We start from the raw sequence: 23,712 nt of genomic DNA on the forward strand, positions 1-23,712 counted from the left end.
CAAAAGGGTGTGCCAGCAGTTTACGGGTAATGTGGTGTGGAGATTTGCAAAGGCCTGTGGGTATGCAAAGGCTGGCAATATGCAAAGGACTGGGGGACTTCAATGGGCTGGTGGATTTGGTTTCTGCAATAAGATTGTTAATCTTTCCATGATAATAGGCAGCTCCAGGATGAGGAGGATGGACCACATTTGCAGGTGAGCTCCCAGATCCCACGTGCAACTCCAGCCAGGTTAGAATGTGCCTTCTTTGGGAAACAGCATGTGTAGGGGACACTCTTGTGCTGTTCTCCAGATCTTTAGCCCCAGTGCAGCCATTGTCCTGGCTACTGTGAGGGTTTGTAACTGAAATATTTTAATGTCTTGTCATTTTCAGGAGACAATCCTGAATGAATGCATTTTTACTGCATAAAAATACTGTATAAGAAAAATTGCTTTTTATACAATATTCCTCAGCAACTAATTACATACATTTTAGCCACCACTTTTCTCTGTAGCAGAAGTATCTGTTGCAGAACATCAAGAACTCTTATGTACAAGATTTATTTTTCTTAATAAAATGTGTGCAGCTGCATAAAATCTTAACCTGCAGAGATTTCTGAATTAATGGCATAATAGCAGATATTAAGAGCTATGTTTATGAACCCTGAAGTCTCTCATAAAGGTGTTTGTTCAGAGTTCAATATTCTTTTGTCAAAGAAGCTAATTTGGTGGAATACAGAAAAACGCCAGCAGCATCTTACATCGTGTTTTATCTTGTTCTTACAATTTCTTATATTATACCATATGTCATACTGTTCTGTCACAAAATATATGCGTGTACGTACGGGTGTTTGTTGCAATTCAACATTAGTACTCTCTCATATTTGTATAAGGATATAACTGAAGAGTATTTAATAAAGGTATTGCTGTGATAGCTATCTATACGCTATGAATCCAATCAGCAGCTACATATGAATATAAAGAATCCCTTATACAGCATTAAGTTAAACATGAAGGGTTGTATGTGAATCAATCATCTAATAATAGTTAGAAAGAGGATAGATTTTAAATTCTTGCATGAACAAGGGATGGACATTGGCAGAAAGTAGCATAAAGAATATGTGGCAGCCTAGCTCGTTTGCTCAGTGGTTAGAGCCCCCTGGTAGGGGCCCATGCGGGAGAAAACCAATTGATGTGTCTCTCTCACATCGATGTTTCTTTGTCTCTGTCTCTCCCCCTTCCCTTCCACTCTTTCTAAAAATCAATTGAAAAATATCCTCGGGTCCTAGCTGGTTTGGCTCAGTGGATAGAACGTCTGCCTGCGGACTGAAGGGTCCCAGGTTCGATTCCAACCAAGGGTACATGCTCAATCCCCAGTAGGGGGTGTAGAGGCGGCAGCCAATCAATGATTCTCTCTCATCATTGATGTTTCTATCTCTTTCTCCCTCTCCCTTCCTCTCTGAAATCAATAAAAATATATTTTAAAAATAAATAAATAAACTTCTTATTTATTTAAAAAAAGAAAATAGAAAAATATCCTAGGATGAGTATTAACACCAAGAAAGAGCAACATCAAATAGGGAGAAATATTTGTGATGTACACAATTGACAAAAGTAGCTAGATATTTAGGCCTAAAATAAATAAGCAAAAATACCATAAACCATACATATAATAAACATCAAAAAATTTACAAAGCAACTCCTGAAAGATAAATACACATATGGAAATATAAAACATGCTTAATCTCAGTTCTAATAAAGCAATTGAAGAAAAACATTCCCTACAAAATCACAAAAACAAAAACAAAATCCCAAAGAATGAAGTTAACATAAAAATGTTTCAAAGGATGTTGCTGTTTCTTGGATTTATATTTTATTCTAAATAACAGTGAGCAATGAAACCCAATAGATTGGCAAATAATAATAATAATAATAATAAGTCCAATAACATTAATAGTGTGAAGAAATATAGATTGTTCTAACACATTGGACACCAATTTAAACAATTAATGAAAATAAAGAAACACATCTACTGACATTTGTTAAACAACACTCAAAAACAGATAAAAATATGTGTGTAAACATATGTCTAATGCTTTATAAAATTAATAAGTGATAAAATTGAAATTACTTTTCTACAGGTCAAAGTGTTTTTTAAGTATTACCTTTAAAATAATACTTCAATCATTTTTGAGAAAAAAAATGTTTAAAAATATTAGAGGGAGCATTTTCTATAAGAGCCAAATAGAAAATAAAATCATCAGAAATATGTATGTTAATTATATGCTTACTCTATGACCTAGCTTTTTAATAATTATGTTCTTTGAGAAATTCATACACATATGCTTCAGGTAATATGTAGAACATGCTCACAGCATCTCTGATCATAATATAAAAATTTTAGCAATCATTCCAATGCCTACTTGAAAGAGTATGAACTTATGTATTTTGGTATATTCTTTTAATGGAAGAATATACATAAGCAAAAGTGAATAAACTACAGTCATGTACAGCAACAGAGATGATTTTTTAAAATTATAATGACAAGATGGGAAAAGTAGGCTCTTAAAATTATTAGTGTGATACCATTTCTACAAAGCTCAGATATAAGCATATATCAACAGCGTGTTCATTTATGTGTAATAAAAATGTTTTATGCAGGTCAAAATAATGATACAAACAGAATTCAGGCTAGCGGTGACCTCTGGTGGGGGAAAGACAAGAAGGAAAGGATGAAGAGCATCTAAGTGGATACAAGTTGGTGATATGGTTCTAGTTATTGGATTGGATGATGGTTTCCCACGTGTTCATGACAATACTGGGCTTTATGACTTGCATATCCCATGTGTTATTTTTCATTTACCAATTATTACATTTAATAGGATATAGACATATAAATCTCTGAAGAAATAGTATGGGAAAGGTGACCATAAAAATGTTTCAAAGAATGTTGCTGTTTCTTGGATTTATGTTTTATTCTAAATAATTTTAAAATAATAACAAAATAACACACTTAAAGTTTATTCATATATGATATATTTTTGAGTAAAAGTAGCATTGAGATTGGTAACTAATATTAAAATGAGAATGGCTATTAATGTATTATATATTAGACTTATTCTGTATAATTTCAGAGATTCTGATAATATTGAATGAGATGATATTGCAGAGGGTTGGCTGGAGGTATTTTTGCCTCACAAACAGGAGATTAGACTTTTAAGTAGTTAGAACTGCCCAAGAGAACAAAAACCTTCTTAATAAACACAGATGTGATAATGTATCACAAAATATTTTATTTTTTAATATATTTTTATTGATTTAAGAGAGGACGAGAGAGAGGGGGAGAGATAGAAATGTCAATAATGAGAAAAAATCATTGATTGGCTGCCTCTTGCATGCCCCATACTGGAGATCAAGCCTGCAACCCAGGCATGTGCCCTGGCCAGGAACTGAACAGTGACCTCCTGGCTCACAGTTTGACGCTCAACCACTGAGCCACGCTGGCCTGGCAATGTGCCACAAAATGTTTTAAAATAATTTTAGATAATCTCATGCCTGTTCAATTTTTTTTTTCAGACAGATTGCTGGAATATAATTGTTCTCTATAGTTTAGTAATAAAAATCTTATACTCTGAAATTAATTGTCTCAGTTTAATTGTAAGCTTTAATATTTGCTCATTTAACATTTTTATACTAATTTCTTCATCTTCAAAATGATGCTATTTTGTTAGTATGTTTATTATACTTATGCTAAAGATTGGTTTTTTAGCAGTTAGTAAAATTATCCATGTAATGGGCTTTTCACAGGGGTTAGCATATAGTGATTGCTAAATAAAGTTTGAATTCAGCCATTATTATTACTGTTATTTTAATTTTCAAATATATTCTAAGTTTGTGCTAGCACTGGTGACATAGATCTTACCCTCACTATAATACTTATTCTTATCTTCCAGAAGAAATACAGAAATTAATAAACAATTGAAAGATGTGTTAAGTGTTAATAGAGAATTACAGGATGCTTTAGGAACATACACAATGTAGAGAAAATCTTGATCTGAGAAAGCTTTATGTCTAATTTGACACTTGAAAGATGAACAAAAATTCAGGGCAAAAGGATAGGTGAACTCTTTCACAGAGAGGGTACAGTAAATAAAAAGCTGTATGATGAAAGACCACATAATAGTGAAAAAACTGAAGAACTTTAACATTTTAGGAATGTAGAGAGTAAGGGAGAAAATAGCCAGAGATGAGGCTAAAAAGAAACCAGATGCTACAACAAGAGGGATAGCGAAAGCCTTTTAATATTTTGAATTAATCACAAAAATCACTGAAAAGACATCCAAGCTGTTTATTAGACTGTTGAATATGATTAGATTTACATTATGTAGATGATTTAGATTTTGAGTTGAGATTGGATATGTGAAAGCAAGTCTTCAGGCCAGGAGACTAATTAGTTAGAAGCTGATAAAGAAAGGTAGCTGTTTTTGAGAGAGAAAAGGAAGGAAGAGTAAAAAAGACTTGTGATTGACCTTGAGGTGAAATTAAGGATGGTGCCTGAAAATTTTGACTGGGATAATGAATAAGTTTAGGGTTATCACTTTTAAAAATAAAATAGTTTTGTTAATATATTTATTATTTTACACTAATAAAGTCAAAATAAATCTGTAGTTATTTTGCATATGTAACACCAACCCACCTCCTGCTATTCATGCATTCTTTATGACTAGAGTGTGAGTTGGACCTAATGACTAAACTCTAAAGAGTGGAATTTGGCAAAACCTTAGATGTCACTTTCAGAGGCACCAAGCAAAGCCAGGTCCAGAATCATGACTTACAGAAACTTTGAGATAATAGCTGCTTGTTAGTTTAAAGTAAATTTGGGCCTATTATGTTACATACTAGAAATAATTCATAGAGACACATATGATAAAATGCTGATAAAAGGAAAGTCCATAAGTAGCAGCTAAATAATAAATGAAATAATATAAATATATTTATTTTAAGGGAAGACACTTGAATCTTCAGAATGGCAGGGCCTACAAAATGTCAAGAAGGAAGGGGGAAAGACACGTATGTAGTCACACATTAGGAATTTTGAATGACAATTCAAAATTTTTATTTCTAATAAACTGTGCGGACATTAAAAAAGAAAGAAAGAAAACGCTAGCAATTTTCTAGGACTTGGACGTTTTACTTACCATGTTCTTCCAAGATAGTAGAAAATAGGTTAAAACATACCAATCCAGAAGTAAGTAAACTACATTCCAATATGACAGCTAAACAAAAAATTGATAAAGTACTTAGCATAACTAAGTGAAATAGAGGCTTTGAAACAATGAAAAAAGGTTATACAAAAAAAATTGTTTCAAATATAAAGCAATCTCAAATGTGGCATGATTTAAAGTAATTGATCAAGTATAAAAATTGTGCTTTCTGAAACAGAAAGCTAGACATTCATGGATCAGATAATTCATCAGAGATTATTTTATTTTATGCATTATTTTTTATGATAATATCTTTAACATTATAATCTACTATATGAAAGTAATTTCATTATAAGGTGAATTTTTTTCTAAATATAATTTACCACTTCTATAATATATCTTTCCTATTAATATCTCTTAGAACACCATCATGAAATTGAACTAAGATGTTATACTAGTAATATAAACTTTCTTTAAGAAAAATATACATGCAATTTAACTGCATAGTAACCAAGATGGCTTACTTTTAAGAAGTGGTTAATTCTATTTCACTATGTAGCAAGTTTTACTTAAGCCTATGCAGAAATAGGGGGTTAAACATAAACACATAGTGTCATTAATTTAGTAATATACAATACTAGAGGCCCAGTGCACGAATTCATGCATGGGTGGGGTCAGTAGTTCTCAACCTGTGGGATGCAAACCCTTTGGCAGTCGAATGAGACCTTTCACAGGGGTCGCCTAAGATCATCCTGCATATCAGATATTTATATTATGATTCATAACAGTAGCAACATTACAGTTATGAAGTAGCAACGAAAATAATTTTATGGTTTGGTCACAACATGAGGAACTGTATTTAAAGGGCCAGAAGGTAGAGAACCACTGCGTGGGGTCCCTTGGTCTGGCCAGAGATCGGGGCCGATCGGGGCTGTCTCACCCAGTCCCCATTGGGGCTGATCGAGGCCAGCCGGCTGGGGGAAGGGACCATGGGAGGTTGGCCAGCTGCAGGAGGTTGGCTGTGGGAGTGCACTGACCACCAGGGGCAGCTCCTGCATTAAGGATCTGCCCCCTGGTGGTCAGTGCACATCATAGCTACAGGCCGGTCATCTGGTCGTAAGGGTCGCTTAGGCTTTTATTAGTATATATATATAGATAAATTTCAGAGATATTTTCATGGGATTTTATTCCTTGTTATAAAGTTTTTTTCTTTTTTTCTCATAGGAATTTTTTCCAGTTTTAATTCAGTTTTGTCCCTGGAAAAATTTAATTAAAATTAAATTACATTATTGTGCATATAGTGGCTATCTACAGCTAATTTGAAGATATTTTTATTTTAAATTAAAAAAAATTTTCATGTAATTTAATATTGTCAGAGTCATTTTTTTGGCCATGCACTTATTTGCACTGCTCTTAAAATTCAGTAAGTGAGCATAATTTTAAATAAAAACTGCAATAATGAGTAATTTAACAAAATAAACACTTGAGTCTCAAGACTGATCTATATACAATTTTGGTTTAGCTACTTATATGACTAAGTATTTAATACTTAGAGGATAATTTGATAAAAAGAATTGGAAAAGGCAAGCCCTTGAAAGGAGAAAATAAATGCATGGACTTTGAGATGGCTATTTACCTTCATTAAAATGAATGAAAGTTACTAATATACTAATTTTAGTGTTTTTTCCCCACTGTCAAATAGATGCTCTTTCTCTAACTCTGAGGGGGTAAACAATATATAAAATATACAAGAGAATTTAAAAATCTATGCATATCTGATCTACACTAATAAAAGAGAAACATGGTAATTGGCGTACGACCGCTACCCTTTTCATTGGCTAAACTAATTTTAGTGTTTTTTCCCCACTGTCAAATAGATGCTCTTTCTCTAACTCTGAGGGGGTAAACAATATATAAAATATACAAGAGAATTTAAAAATCTATGCATATCTGATATATTATAAACAATCCCATATGGGTTTAGTTATAATTACATTGATTATTTAAACATATATGCTAGAATTTATAAATAGCATTGGCAATCAATAGGTTTAAGAAAAAGCTCAATTCTTTAAACAAATTAAATGTAATGTTTAAATCATGAAAGTTTTTGCATTTTATTTATATGCTCATAAGCCTCCAATATCTTGTCTCTCTTACTTCACCTGGTATAATTTTTGTAATTCAGTTTTTAGTTATGGATTGACTCCCTAAAACAACAGAAAAGACCCAGAAATATCTCTAGCCTCTGCAGAATATCCAAGAACTATTTTTTATTGCAGATGGTTTGAGGATAGTCTATAATTAAGACTTCAGTTTACTGGCTTCATAGTGACTAAGGCTGATAGATCTGTGTTCATGTGTAAACTTGTGGAGATGTCAGCTCTTTTCCATATAATAGCTTAAATGTGTTGATTTTTTGAAGACTTGGCTCCCTTTGGGGCTCATATTTCTATCGTTCGGTTGCAGTGGTAGCAAAGCTGTGGGAAGTCTCTGGTATGACAAAGCTCAACAGGCAGTGAAGAAAAAAAAATAAGTTATTGAAATGAGAACCAACCAAAGAAAAAGACTTCATCTAGAATAACTTGAGGCTGTTTAAGGCCCACAGGACAAGTTTCCCAAAGGATATCTTCTCAGTAACAGCAGTTCATTTGTAACCCCTTTAACCTGTTAGTTCAAGAAATGAAAATGTGTCTATACCTGATCTATAGCTAGCCAGCAATCACATGGCATGCTTGGTGCATTTAAGTAAAGCAAACTGCATTAACTTGCTATTGTTAATGTAACAAATTACCATAAACATATTGGGTTAGAAAACCAACAAATTTCTTATCTTATAGTTCTGGGGGTCTGATGTTAAAAATTAATTTAATTGGGCTAAGGTCAATATGTTGACATGACTGGTTCTGGCTGGAGGCTCTAGATAAGAATATGTTTCCTTATCCTTTTCAACTTCAAGAAGCCTCCAGAGGCCAACTTCTAGATGCACATAGAGGCCACATCTCTTGACCTATGACCCTTTCCTTGTAGCACGCCAACTTCTTGCTTTAGTCATTCCATTCCCTACCACTCTGATCTCCTGTCTCTCTTAATTGAGGAACCTCATGATTATACCAAGCCCACCCAGGTAATACAGGATAATGGCTCCATCTCAAGGTATTGAACCAAAGGTTCCATGGATACCCTTGAGGAAGATGTTTTTCAGACTACCAAGTCCACAATTATGAATTATTTTACTGCTCTTATTTAAAATTTTAAAAAGCTTGCAATATAATTTGTTGCTAAGAGTATGACACTTAAAGAATTCAGATATGGTTTTGGTGAATATATTTATTGGTATAATAATTTTGAATTACAATTTTAAAAATATAGGAAAGTTGAACAAATGCATATATTATGACCCAACGGTTTAATTCCCAGTTGCATATTCTATTACAGCTCTTAAAAAATGTGCACCAAGAGAAATTCACATAATTTCTCATAGCATAACAGTAAAACAACTCAAACAAACTAAAAGCCTTTTAACTATGATAGACAAATAAATTGTACTAAACTCACAAGATGAAATACTGTCAACTCCAAGAATGAATAAACTACTACTGCATTAGGCAATATGGACTAATCTTAGAAGTATTGTATAAACAAAAAAAGTGGGTAAAGATGATTATTTCTGAAAAGATCAAAAGCAAACAATACTAAGCATCATTTTTTGTTAGGCATTCATAAAAATGTGGTAACCTATTTAAAAAATACAGGAATAAAAAAATTAGGGTTATTAATGGAATAGACAAGTTGTCAGGTGTCAGGAGTGTTATAAAAAAGGAGCAAGGGGTTTTCTTCAGTGATATGAGCAATTTAGGTGAGTGTTGCACAAATATACATATGTGTTGCCCACAGCCACTAGCTACCTCTAGCTATTAAAATCAGTGTCCTAGTCATACTATGAATATTTAAGTGTTGAATAGCTACATGAAGCTAGCGGTCATTCTGTTGGACCAAACTGATATAGAACATTGGCATAAATGCAGAAAGTTATATTAGACAACACCATGTGCTGTGTAGCCAACGTGTCCATTAAATATATTTTCCTGCATCATGTATGATATAAATCTTTTTAAGTGAACTATCCTTTAGCTTGGTAATCCATTTATTTGCATCTACTTTGAAGAACTACTCTGAAACACAGACATTTCTGTGCAAACATGATAATTGCAGCATTATTTATGTAAAAATAACAACCTAAATATCTAATCATAGGAAAAATTTAAGGCAATTATGGAACCTCAAAATATCATAATTTGGCCCAGCCAGTGTGGCTAAATGGTTGAGCATCGACCTATGAACCAGGAGGTCATGGTTCAATTCCCATTCAGGGCACATGCCCAGGTTGTGGGTTGGACCTCCAGTAGGGGGCATCATTGATGTTTCTATCTTCCTCTCTGAAACCAATAAAAATATATTTAAAAAAACCATAATATGTAGTAACTAAAATAGCTATTTTAATGACTTGAGAAAACTTCTGAAATAAATCCTAAGTTAAAATAAGGATATAGGAAAAAAAATTATTTGTTGTATTCTCAACTATGAAAAACAGAATAAAAAGCAAGTTGAGAGAAAAAACAGCAACACAAATTATATTAATAATGACATGAAAACAAACAACATTATATTGCTTTGGATGTTTCAATTGCTTTATATAAATTCAATACTGCAGTTCTCACAAGAACACAATTTCATAGTTACCATTTTTATCTCCTTTTTGCAGATAATGAACATGAGGAATAGATGAATTATAAAACTTGCCTGAGGTCACAGAGTTGACAAGTGTTAGAGCTGGAATAAAAATTCAGTAATTTTGGCAATTAACCTCAAAATGTGCTGCTATTTTGTAGTGTGTGTTTTTTTAAAAAATTTTTGCTTCTAGGTGTTTGTGTGCGCATTAATGTGCATGTACATGCAACATGTGGGTGCATGTAGTTCAGACTATCTACACAATTAATTTAGCAGGAAAAATATATAAGACTAGAGGCCCAGTGTGCGAAATCACGGGGGACCCAGAAGTCCCGCCTGCCACGGACACTGCGGGACCCATCAATGCACATCCTGGTGAGTCCAGTGATTGGTCGTTATGGCATGACGGTGTTACAGCCACAGGCCTTTTACAATATAGATTACACAACAGTTTTAGTTTTGATTATTATTTTGGTAGTATCCAATTTTTTACTATTATAAGGAGCACTGTTATGAAAACTTATATTCACTAATTTGGAGTGTTCAATATAATCCTGGAGTATAACTCCAAGTTTGTAGGGCATGCATGTGTCCAGCTTTACTAGACAGTGACAGTTGCAGGTGCCACAGGAGTGATAATAGTTAAAACCCTACCCACAGTTAATGATAGTTGCAGTTGTTCCACATTTCACGAAAAATTGGTATTGCTCTCTTTTAATTTGTACCTCCCTGCACCCAATAAAATTGAGCACCTTCTCATATATTTATTGGTCATTTGGATTTTCTTGTTTAAGCATTGCCTGGATAGACTTTTGTTTTTTCAATTAGGTTTTTCAGTGTCTTCGATATGCATTGGTAGCTATTCTACATGCATATATGCTGGATATATGTTCTTCATCATTTGAATTAGTACCTATGTCTTCTACTTTATACCTTGCCTTTTTCTCTCTGTGTATTATCTTTTGATAAACATAAGTTCTTCCTAAAATATAGTCTAAACCATAATTTTTAAAAGAAACCTTTGTCTCTTTCATGGTCAACAATTTATCTTCATTTTTTTTTCAAAGGGTTTTCTTGTTTCTTCTTCACATTTAGATTTGAAATTAGTCTGGAAAAAACATTTTTTTTTCTCATAATGCAAGCTCGATTGACAACAAATACTCTCAGCTATCATTTATTTGAAAATGTCTTTGTTTCACATTCATTGTAAAAGGATATCTTTACTGCCCCTCAACTTCTAGGGCAGTTATATTCTTTCATTAATTGATTCTTTCATCAATTTAATGACGCATTCCATGTTTCCCTGGTTTTATGTTTCTGGAAAATAAACCAGCTCATACTCTTCTAATTTTTGCACCCAAAATATGTTTTTTTCCCTGGTTACTTCTAAGATTTCTACTTTGCCCCTGTTCTTCAGGAGTTTGACCAGGATATGCATAGATATGGCTTTATTTGTATTTATTCTTCATGGGGTTTGCTGAGCTTTCTGAATTTATGCTTTGGTGTCTGTTCTATGTTTTGAAACATCTCAGACATGATAACTTCAAATATTATTCTTACCCTAATCTCCGTTTGTTTTCTGAAACTCCCATTACACATCAGTTACATTTTAATGTGCCCAATTTCTTTTTATATGCTTGCGTTGTGTTACTTTCTATCTATTTCTCTGCTACATTTTAGATATTTTCTATTGATGAGAATTCCAGGTTACTAAATCTGTATGTTATAGGGTCTAATCTGGGTAATGAACACAAATATGCACCTACCAGTTTCTCCTTTAAGCAATAAATTGTTGCCCCTACATGTCAACAGACAGTTAGTCCTATCAGTACCTGTAGGGTGACCCAGCTGCAAAGAGCTGCCCTGCCACAGAGAACACCTGTCCTGGGCAGCCTACAGTCAATGCCTGAGGAGGGGGCTATGTGCCCTGGATGAGGCTATTGTGCTCCAGGCTTCCCCATTGTTTTGAACACTTTGCAAGGCCTGCATGGCAAATCGCTTTGTCACCATTGCCAATCCTGCTTCTCCCCCTCCAGTCCCATGTGGATGCCTAATACATACTCTGTGACAAATCACTCTCTGGGTAGCTTATTTATTCAAAATCAATCTATGACCAGTTATATTTGGTGTTCAGAGAAAGCATATTATAGTGATGATTTGGAGATGGATTACTCACTGTCAACTTGGCAATAGGGATTGCATCATTAGCAGTAGATGGAATCCAGGAAGCCCCTGGAATAATAAAGCATTCCAATGGTTATGGTAAAAACCACTAGTGATAAATAATAATGGCATACACTATAGTAGAAAATACACTAGTAGGAGAATCATTGGCTGTTTGAAAAATAAAAGGTGAATAATAATTAGGCATACAATGATGTTTGAATTGATATTACTAAGTATTAATACTCTGCAAAAGATCATGAAAATTAGTAGACAGTTAACAGTCTATGGAAAGCCAAGTAAAGAAGCCAGAAGACTTTTCCACTAGGTTAGAAAGGGATCATATCTCCTGCAATAGGAGGTCAGAGCTAAGCACCAGTCCCAGGATTTACTACAGTGGTGATATTACACAGAATGTTAAAATGCAATCAAAGTGATCTCTCTCTTTGGGCCAGGCTCTCTTTGGGGGTAAAAATGGGACTCTGACATTTGGAATGGAACATCTAGCCAATTTTAGTAAACATCTCAACCCATCCACATCTCTTTTAACCCTTGACCCTATTAAAATGGCCCATTTCTTCCCATTACTAGTAAAAGCTAGCACTCCCAATGTTCTTGAAAACAGTCCAGAGGCCTCGGACACATATGGCAGCATGTACTTCTCTCAGGATGTACCCAAGACATGAATATATAACTATAGTTAATTAACAGCACAACCCAACCAAGATCATCCAGAACTTGATAAGAGAGGAAAAGAGAGTATCCTCAGAAGAGCTGAGGAATTGACCAGAGTATATTCTCTAAAGACCTGAGAACATATATGTATGAAAAGCTTCCAAAGATTTTTGAACAAGGGGCTAGAACATAAGCTTGGATAGGAGAGAGTTTATTGATTTGGGAATACTAAATTGAGATACATTTTAGCACCATGATGAGAGCCTCAGAAGATGGTTGAACTAGCCACTAGAATGACTCCTAGAACATATGAAGAGAAATGAACCTGTTGAGCACAGGTAAAATGCCAGAATTACTACGGCAGACAGCAGAGGAAGAGATTTAAAAAGGCCCCAGGACATAGTCATGCTGCAGTATGTATCTAATACAGGTTCCAACACATTATGTTTCACAGCAAGGCTCAAAATTCACCAACACCGTAAAGAATGTGCTGGTGGGATACCATGGACATTTACTGAAACAGTAATGAACAGCTTGCCTTGGTTCAAAACTGAAGGTAAGAGAAGTTGTTGCATGACTAGACTTACTACTAACAATAGAGATGATAGGATCCTGAGAAACAGAAAACAGGTGGTAGTACTCAAATGCCAGAACCATGCGTACACAATAGTCATGTGTCACAGGCTCAAATGGCGTCCAAGCAAAACGGACCCACAGAGATGGTTAACACCAGATGGTGTCACCAAGGCCAGCCAACAAGAGTACTACTTGGCTTTTGCCATCAGAAGAAATCAAGGATAAATGACCAGGAAACTAAGGACAATTGTCCCAGTTAAAAAGTCACACCCCTTGCCCAGATTTCAGGTGTGAGCCAGTTTTCAGACCCGAAGCCCTTGTACTAGAGAAGAGGTTGGAATTTCCAGCAAGTTTGCTGGGTGGCTTTTTACATGACTGTATGCAGTGATCAAAATTCATAGAATTGTACGCTCGAAAACGGTGCATTTTACTGTATATAAAATACATTATAATAAAACTTTATTCCCTACCCCCTTAGAGCATCCTTTTAAAAATTCTCAGTGGCTACTCATTACTTTTGGTTTACTCATGTGCATTCTTTGCACTCTGCTTTCCCTCTTTTAGTGAATCTTGTAACATTCTTCATCTGTGCTCACGGTTCCTGTCACCCTGGCCCTTCAAAGGGCCTGGCCTTCAGCGCACGGTTTATGTATTGCTGATTAACTCCTAAACGCCTATAACATAGCAATTTAAGCATCACATACTTTAAAGTAGTCTTTCCTAAACTCCAAAATCTGAATAAATTTTTTTGTTATAAGGTTTCAGTGAATCATACATCTTTCATACAGAACATTTACTTTAGCATATACTAAAATATTCACAAGTATGATTGCATGATTGATGCTTTTCTTCCAAGGCAATCTATAAAATTATTTAGTGCAGGGGTTCATTTGCTTTTCTATACCCTTTCATCTCCAGAACTTAGCATATTATCTAGCACATACCGTGTGTTGAATAAATATGGCCCAAATTTCAGAAAAAAATATAGACTTTCATCAGATGATTTTCTATTTTCATTTTTAAAAGGTATTGGGAATTATTTATTCTTTTATATATGTTCCTGTGAATATTTTAATGGTATCAAACTTACTGGGTACTCCTATAGCTTGCCATGTTAATCCATCAGTAAAAAAGGGATTTTTTTAAAGTAAATTGATCTGCAATAACCACAAATTTCCTGCTTGCACGTACTCCATAAGAATCATAGGGTTAAATGAAATATTAAGTTGGCATCCAATCTAACTTGAGTCTTAAAGCACAATCTAACATAAAATAAGTAATTGCAGCTTGAACTATTCATAAAATCCAAACCACTTTAGATGTAGAATAATTATCATTTTAAAATCTTTATGAAATTAGCTATGGCCAACCTAGGTATAGTTCAGGGAAAGAATTAAGTGGCTTAGATAAACATAAAACACTAAACAACAATTTCTGAAAACATTCACCATTGTTTATGTCTTTAGACCCTTCATTTGGTTTAGCAAATTTTTAATCTATGTTTCTCAGAGCACAAAACCTAGATGGTTCAAACTGCTATCTGCTACATGCCATGAATTTTTTAATGTCCATTGTTATCTTTAAGCCTGCAAATGTGGGTGTGTTTATATTTTGACAAATAAAATGTTCATATTTTATTGTCATATAAACCTTAACTAATTCTTATCAAGTAAAAAAGGAAATTGATAAAAGGCAAAATGAAAATATACATCACAGTGACTTAATGATTGATTATCAAAATTTAAGTGTAGTAATCTGGCTCTAACTTACTATGTTGTTCATGAGTATTTAATCACCAATAAATGAGACTAGAAATGTGTGTGATACAAAATTTATGTTCAAAGTGGTGAGATGAAACAAGCTTCCTTTCAGAATTTTAAATTTCTTTCATGGTGGGTATCATATAAATCAAGTTTTATATGTGATATATATATGCCTCAAGGGGGGAAGAAAAGACAATATATAAGTAATAATTTGTGTCATCCCCTGGGTACCATCTTACTCTCTGATTTCCTGTGCTCACTGCTTGATAGATATATAAATTCTAGATGTAGACTAAGAAGGAATAAATCTTTAACTTAGGTGTTGAGCAGATGACTAAGGAAATAACCAGGTATGTGTTTCACATATCAAAACCTCTATTCAATGTTTACTTAGAAAGAAAATTAAATTATAGGGTAATATGTTTCTCAAGCACATGTGGATCTCCGGATCAATAGTCAATATATTAAGTCTTTTTTTTTCTCTCATGAATATTATTCAACACATTTCAAATGATTGCCTTGAACTGTTAGATTCAATTATTTGTGATAAAGTGATGAATTCAAATTAGTTGAGATCATTACTTTCTTATAACAGGATGTCAGAGTAATTGAGTTTCCATTCCAACATTACCACCCGGCTGTTTCACAGTATTCAAATATTTTTAAGAAGGCCAACTTTCAAACTCCCACCTACATCCACAACCTCAAAGAGCTAGATTTTCATTTCATTAGTAAGGGAACTTTGCTGGGTCTCACCTCTATATTCCAAATGTTTTTGCTCAGTAGCTAGCATAATATAGGTTTAATAATTACTTGTTAAATTAATCAGTAAAAATGACAGAGTAACAATTGGCATAACCAAAAGTGTGACTGAATGAGAAACTTAATAACTGAAGAAAAACAGAAGCTGCATTGGAAAGCAACATATGTTATGAAAGGATTAAGAATTTTTTTAGGAAATCCACGACTTAAAATCCCTTCAGCAAAACATGGGTTTTGAGCAAAAGGTGTCAAAGAAAAAATTATCTCATGTTTGATATGGGGAGATAAATTAGAAATGTATCTTATTCAACCACTATTTCATGTGTTTAAGTATTTTCAATCTGTGTTTATGCCTCACACAAAGACAAGTAGTTTAACTGAGTATATCTGGTTCAGGGTCCCTCATGAGGTTGCAAGATAGCTGTTGTCTAGGGCTACAGTTTCTGAAGATTTGACTAGGATGAAAAATCCACTCCAATCTCACTTACCTGGATAGTGGAAGGAGACTTGACTGAGTCACCATGTGAGCTTATCCACTGGGCTTACAGCACATGGGGACTGGGTGACCTAAGAAAGAAAAAGGAGAGTACAAGTAACAGAAACAGATGTCACAGTGTCTTTTAAAATCTTACTAGAGGCTCAGTGCACGGATTGTGCACCAGTGGGGTCCCTTGGCCTGACCTGCAGGGATCAGGCCGAAACCAGCTCTCCGACACACCCTGAGGGGTCCCAGATTGCAAGAGGGTGCAGGCCAGGCCGAGGGGCCCCACCAGTGCTGGGGAGCAGGCAAAGCTGAGGGGCCCCACCAGTGCTGGGGAGGGACCGCAGGTGGGCTCCAGGGTGTGTCTGGCCCGTCTTGCCCAGGCCTGATCAGCCGGACCCCAGCAGCAAGCTAACCTACCGGTCGGAGCATCTGCCCACTGGTGGTCATAGCAACTAGTCGAATGGTCGAATGAATGGTCAGACACTTACCATATTAGGCTTTTATTATATAGGATCTTTGATATGACATACTATCACTTCTACAAAATTTTACTGGTTACATAGATCCACCCTGATACAATGAGGGAAGGGATCACACAGGGTCTGAAATACAAGAGGCAGGATCACCGGGACTATTTGGAGGCTCGCTACCTCACTGCTCAAGTGTTTGTTCCCTCTGTCCCTGCTTATGTTAAAAATCATATGTAATTTAAAATGCCAAGTGTGTCTTTTCTCATGATTTTGTAGAATGTATAAGACTCATTTCATGATGAGTTTGGGATGTGTGGTCATTTGTTGTCCCAAGGTCAGTCAAGCCATCTCTATTAGGAATAAGTAGTATATCAGGAGTTGACTTACTAAAGCATTGAATTTTCTGCAGCAGATGTATTGCACTTGCTTCAGAATCCCAATGTTCTCTATTATTATTCTCCAATTAATCTTGTCTTACAATCTATATAATAACTGTTTTCACCACTGAAACCACCAAAGCTAACGTATCTGCCAGATTTAGTGGTCCAAAGCACCTAGCTACTTGCATCACAGCCTAGACCTGCTGCAGAACAAATTTATACTCTAGGCTGCACTCACAGCTTTTGTAAGACCATTATATAGGCCAGAGATTTTTCTCTATATTTGTAATATACTTTCTTCAGAGATCACAGAGGTCCTCTAGGAATTGAGCTTCTTTCCTTATGGTCAGAGACACACAATACAATGATCTGTCTTTTAATTTGGAGGAGATCTTCCAGTATGCCCTTGACCACTTGCCCCCTAAATATGTTATGGCTATAATCTCTTCTACCGTTGTAATTTTTGAGGGGAGAGGTATTCAAGTTTCTCTTTAGTTCATAGGTTTCCATATTGAAAAAATATATTTGTGAGTTGAACTTAAAAAAAACAAAATCTGAGGATCGACATCTGCACCAGAACCTGAAAAGAGTCTAGACTTTGATAGGATTCTGTAATGAGATAGAACTGTGGTCTGTGAGAGTAGATAAATTAATTTTGCATATAGGGAAGAGCATGCATCATTTTGGGGGGTCTGAAGGCAGACTGTAGTGATCATGCTTTAACATGGCCCTTCGTGATCCCACTCTCTTGCCTTAATCCTTTTGTGTAGTCCCTTGTCACATTAAGTAAGGCGGACCTGTGTAACTACTAGAATATTGTATAAATGATGATGTGTGTATTTTGAGGCTAGGCCATTAATAAGTGTTTTTTCCCCTTGCCCTTTTGAATGTGAGACCTCCTGCCCACAGCCAGAGAGGAACTGAAGCCTTATGCCAATAGCCACAGGAGTGACCCATCTCGGCTGAAGATGCTTCAGTCCCAGTCAGGCCTTCAGAGGACAGTAACTCTGGCCAACATCCTAACTGTAACCTTTTGAGAGATGCCAAGACAGAACTATGCAGCTATTACACTTCTGAATTCCTGTTCCACAAAAACTTGAAAACAATACATTTGCTGTTTAAAGCTGCTAAGTTGTTAAACATCATTAGTCAACTAATAGAGCCACCTAAACCCAGCCTGGAAAGAAAATCAATAGACTTTACATTCAGATGGACAATCTGTAATGCTTGGCAGCGCATCTAATTCTGAGAGCGATCTAGAATTCAGCAAGAGTCACTATATATCAATATATATTGATTGAAGACTCTCCAAGTAAGTTTATAAGCTATGTGATCTACTGTCATTATATGTTAATTGAATCAGATCTAAAATTAGAATTGTTTTCTTGAGAGATTTCCCCCACCACCCCCATGGAATAGAGATAAGCAATAAAGTTGCTTTTTACACATAGAATTTCTAGGGACTAGACACAAAGAGCAAGTTGAATTTCAAAGTTTCATTTTTCTTTCTTTCTTTCTTTCTTTTTCAGGACAGAGAGAGAAAAGGAAACACAACTCTCAAAACAGCTGGATGGGAAAAATATAGGCTTAGACTTTAAGGCCAACTTTAAAAGAATTTTTTATCAGGCCTGCTAGCAATGCCATGTATGCTACTGAAATACCATTAATTTTTGTCCAAATTTTCCAAAGAAAATTAATTTGAACATGTAATTATGCAGATTCTCCCATACTGGAGAGAATATTGCTACATGATGTAATGGCGTCACAAAGTCTTATAATTTTTTATAGACAGATCCCTTACGGTGAGTTCAAATCCTTCAGAATTCCTTTGTAGGTTAAATCTGTACCTTGGATTTTTATTTTTGTTCTTTACAAAATGACACAGATCTTTAAAAAAAAAAGACTTCTATCTTTTGTTTAAAGGCAAAAGAAGTGATATAACTAAAATTTAATGAAAAGCCTTTTGGGAAAGATTAGGGATTTTTAAATAAGCATTATCACCAGGCCCAGAATACAGTGGAAAGTCATCTGTTATTTGTTTACATTTATACAACTAAAGCTCAAGTTCCCCCCCCCTTTCTCTCATTTTCAGTTGAAGCAACAAAACCTGAGAAAAGAACACATATGACCTATAACCTACACATTCCAAAATGATGAGCTAGCCCATTTGTGTGCTGAGGGTTAGGACTTCAACATATCTTTTTGGTGGACACAATTCAACCCATAATAAGCACTCTACTTTTATTTTTTGCTGTTATAGAAAAATAATTTGACTTGCAAATCTATATATATAAAAGCCTAAGTGACCGAACGACCGAATGACCAAACAAAAGGTCGACCGGTCACTATGACGTGCACTGACCACCAGGGGGCAGAAACTCAATGCAGGAGCTGCCCCCTTGTGGTCAGTGTGCTCCCACACTGAACGGTGGTAGTGGCAGGCCAGCGGGGCCAGGGTGAACGGGAGCAGCATGGTGCCCAGCCTTGGCTGGGGCTCCTCCCTGGCTGCCTGCCACTTTACATGCTACTACATACCACGAGGGGTCCTGGATTGCGAGAGGGCACAGGCCAGCTTGAGGGATCCTACTGGTGCATGAATTTGTGCACCAGGCCTCCAGTAAGTCATATATTTGTACTGTATAATGGGTCCCTTCTCAAAATAACACCAACAGCTAACTGTGATTTGTGAAAGAACATAAGTTATGGTTACATCCAACAGTAAGAATATAATTGGGGTGAGTATGAACTTTAAATAGTCTTACTCAATGTTTTATATAATTATTTCACTTTTATGTAAAACTAAGTGTTCTAAAATTTCACAAATCACTATTCTTACTACCTAGGCCCAGACTAGAGAGGAAGTAGGTCTAACTTAAATAATGTCAAAACATGTTTTGAAGACTGTCATTTAACAATATGGAGACATTATTACTTTTCCTAAATAACATATAATGCGAATGGCATACTTAGTAAATTGCCACAATCTATACTAATAATAGCCTAGGTGGTCGTCATGCCCTCATGCCGTGATGCCCTCACAATGTCACAAGGAGGCTGCATGCACAGCGGGCGCGTGCGGGTGGACGGGGCCTGGGAGTTCCACAGCTGCAGGCTCAGTGGAGGCAGGACCGCCGGCTCTGGCCTACCTCCTTGGGGCAATCCATCGAGGAGCCCTGGGGTCCTGGGTCTCACATGATTTTGTGCACTGGGTGACTAGTATATATATATATAAGCTTTTAATATTATGACAGTATCTTCAAAGGTAATATGACAAATCAGAAACTTACCTATATCAAGCAACCTCCCCATGCAGAAAGATGATAAATGAGTGCTTCTGCCCTTTTACATGAGTTCAGTGATGAAGTCTCATCTCTCTTTCCTGTCCAGTGATAATGTAAAGCGAGGTTTAGTCTGCAGCAGAAATGAGATTAAGTGATTTGTCCAATACTCCATAACATGATTCTGTCAAAGTTTCCAGTTTTCTTATCAAGGTTGTCTTTATAATAATTCTTCCAATATTCTATTTCTTCCTGCCAGACTTGTCATATTTCAACTGGAATATATTGCCTACAAGGTAAATATAGAATTTGACATAAATAAGATCCTTCAAAGCAATTGACCTTTCACTTTACTTCAAATACCATCCTGTCTCTCTGTCCTAGTACTCTGAAAAACATGAATTATCAGCACCAGATTATTACATAGGAGAGAAGTCTCAACCAGAGAACCTGGTTGAGTATTAGTCTCAACCAGAGAATCTGGGGTTTAGTTCTGAGTTTTTCACAACTAAGTACCTATGTAACATTAAACAAGTCATGTAACTTTATGGACTTTTATTTTTTAAGTGTTACCTATGGACATTGTTCAATTATCTCTAGAATGTCATTAAGTACCGACATTCTTTGTTAGGAGGAATGTTGATTTGCATAAGGGAATAAAAAAACTTTGGGGGTGATGAACATGTTATCTTAATTGTTGTGATGATTTCACAGTGTTTGTTTTTGTTTTGAGTGGGAAAATTATGCTCAGAGACTGAGTTGTGTTTGCCAGCCATTTATTTAACATTGATTTTAAGAATAATTTTACAAGTCCATACTACATAGGATAATGTCTCTTTAGCCAAATTAATAACATGCCCTAAACAAATGACAGATTAATCACACTATTTTTCCAGGCAAGGAGAGATGAAAAGAACAAATTCAAAATTTTGTGTGAGGTGCACTTTTTAAATGTGTTTGATTTCTCAGGAGAGTTGTCTCAACCAACCCAGAGCTGACTTTCAGCTGCCAGTGCATAAAGAAGTCCCTTGTTGCTAGAGCACACGTTGCTAGGGAACAAAGGTGCTGGTGTAGTGGGCAGGCCAAGCAGCTGGGAGGATTAACACTTCAGGGATCTTTGCGTGGCTTGTGCAAATGCCTGCAAGGGGTGCCTCCCCAAAGCAGAAACAGATGTCCCTTCTCTTCCGGTGACGGCAGCATAAGTCCAGAGTAGGAGCAAGTGTCTCCAGATCTTCTGAGAGCTGTTTAGGTTAGCAAAGCCTCACCTTGTCCAGACAAAAACTCAAATAGTTCTCACCAACTCCCAGTATTTATAGTCTAAATGCCCCATTGCCATAGTTACGTCTTCACATATTATTCATAAACCGCCAGTGGGGCCTCAAGGCAGCTGAGTTGCTGAGTGCTTACCAATGGCAACAGATGAGATGACATCCTGATAGCACTTACTTCATTCTTATATCAGAACAACTGTACTTCCATAAATAACTTTTTTGTCTTTGTCATAAACAAGTAGATTAAATTTTTCAAAATATATTTTTATTGATTTCAGAGAGGAAGGGAGAGTGGGAGAGAAAGATAGAAACATCAATGATGAGAGAGAATCATTGATCGGCTGCCTCCTGCACACCCGCTACTAGGGACCGAACCCGCAACACAGGCATGTGCCCTTGACTGGAATCGATCCCAGGACCTTTCAGTCCACAGGCTGATGCTCTATCCACTGAGCCAAACCAGCGAGGGATAAAATGTTTACTTAAGTCATACACAAGTAGATTTGAAATCAAATTAAACCAACACTCAGCACACAGGAATATACATATGCCAAACACGATTACATTGTACATTTTAAACATATGTGATTTGCTATGCACACATTAGGCTTCATTGAAACTGTTTTTAAAAAGACATAGATAAAAGGGCATGCTATCAATGGATAGTTAACAAACCCACAACTTGCCTGTTGATGCTGAGGCAACGCGTTAAGGCAACGCGTTAAGGAATGTGTTTCTGAGAGGGCCCTCGGAACAATGGAGAAAGCCGTTAAGATGGTAGGAGGCTTTATTACAGACTGAGCTCAGCTCCTTAATAGCTACAGAGATGTCGGAATCCAGAAATCACAGAGGCAAAGTGGTGGCAGTTAATTATCAGAAGAAATACAGGTGTAAGGAGAGGCGAAGTTGAGTAGCAACTAGAAAGTTCTCACTGACAGAGACATATTGTAATAGTTTTAAGAAGAAAAACACATGTTTGTACATATGGTAGCCCCCCCCCCAAAAAAAAAGACCAGACTCATCAGCAGCCAGGCAATGGAGACTTAAATACCACTTTGAGTAAGGAGAAGGGAGGAGGGTCTGGGTTTCAAAGGAAAAGACAATTCAAAGGAAGATAAAAGAGTAAATGTTTGGTATGCAAATGCTTGCCATGCCATGTAGATAAGTCTTTCTGATAAAAGAGTTATTTCTGGTGATAGCTCTCTTCCTGGTACAGATCCCTACTTAAATTCTTTCAGGCTGTGAAAGGGAAGGTAAAAAGCTCTCTCTGAGTCTGCCGCCCCGATTGGCTTCAGCTTAAAATCATCCACACATCAAAGTGGCACGTTCTGAGGTGAGGAATTCTGCTGCTCCTCAGCTAGTCAGGCAACTGGGGAAAGCACCATAATAGAAACACTAAACAACAATTAGACGGAATGACTTTGCCAATGAACATAATTCAGTTTGGCCGCTCCAGGGCCAGCACGATGGGTTCAGGAAGCCATAGTGGCAGAGCTGGAGTAAGGCATAAATCCAACAGCATATAAGACACATAACCATAGCACCTGATCCATGTGCTTTCCTTACTGGATGTCCAACCTGACAGTGAGAGAGACCAATATGGCACCATCCATCAGAGAAGCAAACTATTACTCTGTAGCAAATCAATTGCATTGTTCCCATCTACCTTGGAAGGGACAGTGATTTTATCTTGGCAAAACTTTTTATTTTATGTTCTTTCCAGTAAGGCCTCAGACAGCACCACTCTTAGAGAATTACAGAGCATTTAATGCAAATGACATGGAATTAATACATTAGAACAATGAACCCACTTTATTTTTATTTTTTTATATATTTTATTGATTGTTTACAGGGAGGAAGGGAGAGGGGTAGAGAGTTAGAAACATCAATGAGAGAGAAACATCGATCAGCTGCCTCCTGCACACTCCCCACTGGGGATGTGCCCGCAACCAAGGTACATGCCCTTGACCGGAATC

Source organism: Myotis brandtii, unplaced genomic scaffold (genome assembly GCF_000412655.1).
Source record: "Myotis brandtii unplaced genomic scaffold, ASM41265v1 scaffold10, whole genome shotgun sequence".
Taxonomy (NCBI): Eukaryota; Metazoa; Chordata; class Mammalia; order Chiroptera; family Vespertilionidae; genus Myotis; species Myotis brandtii.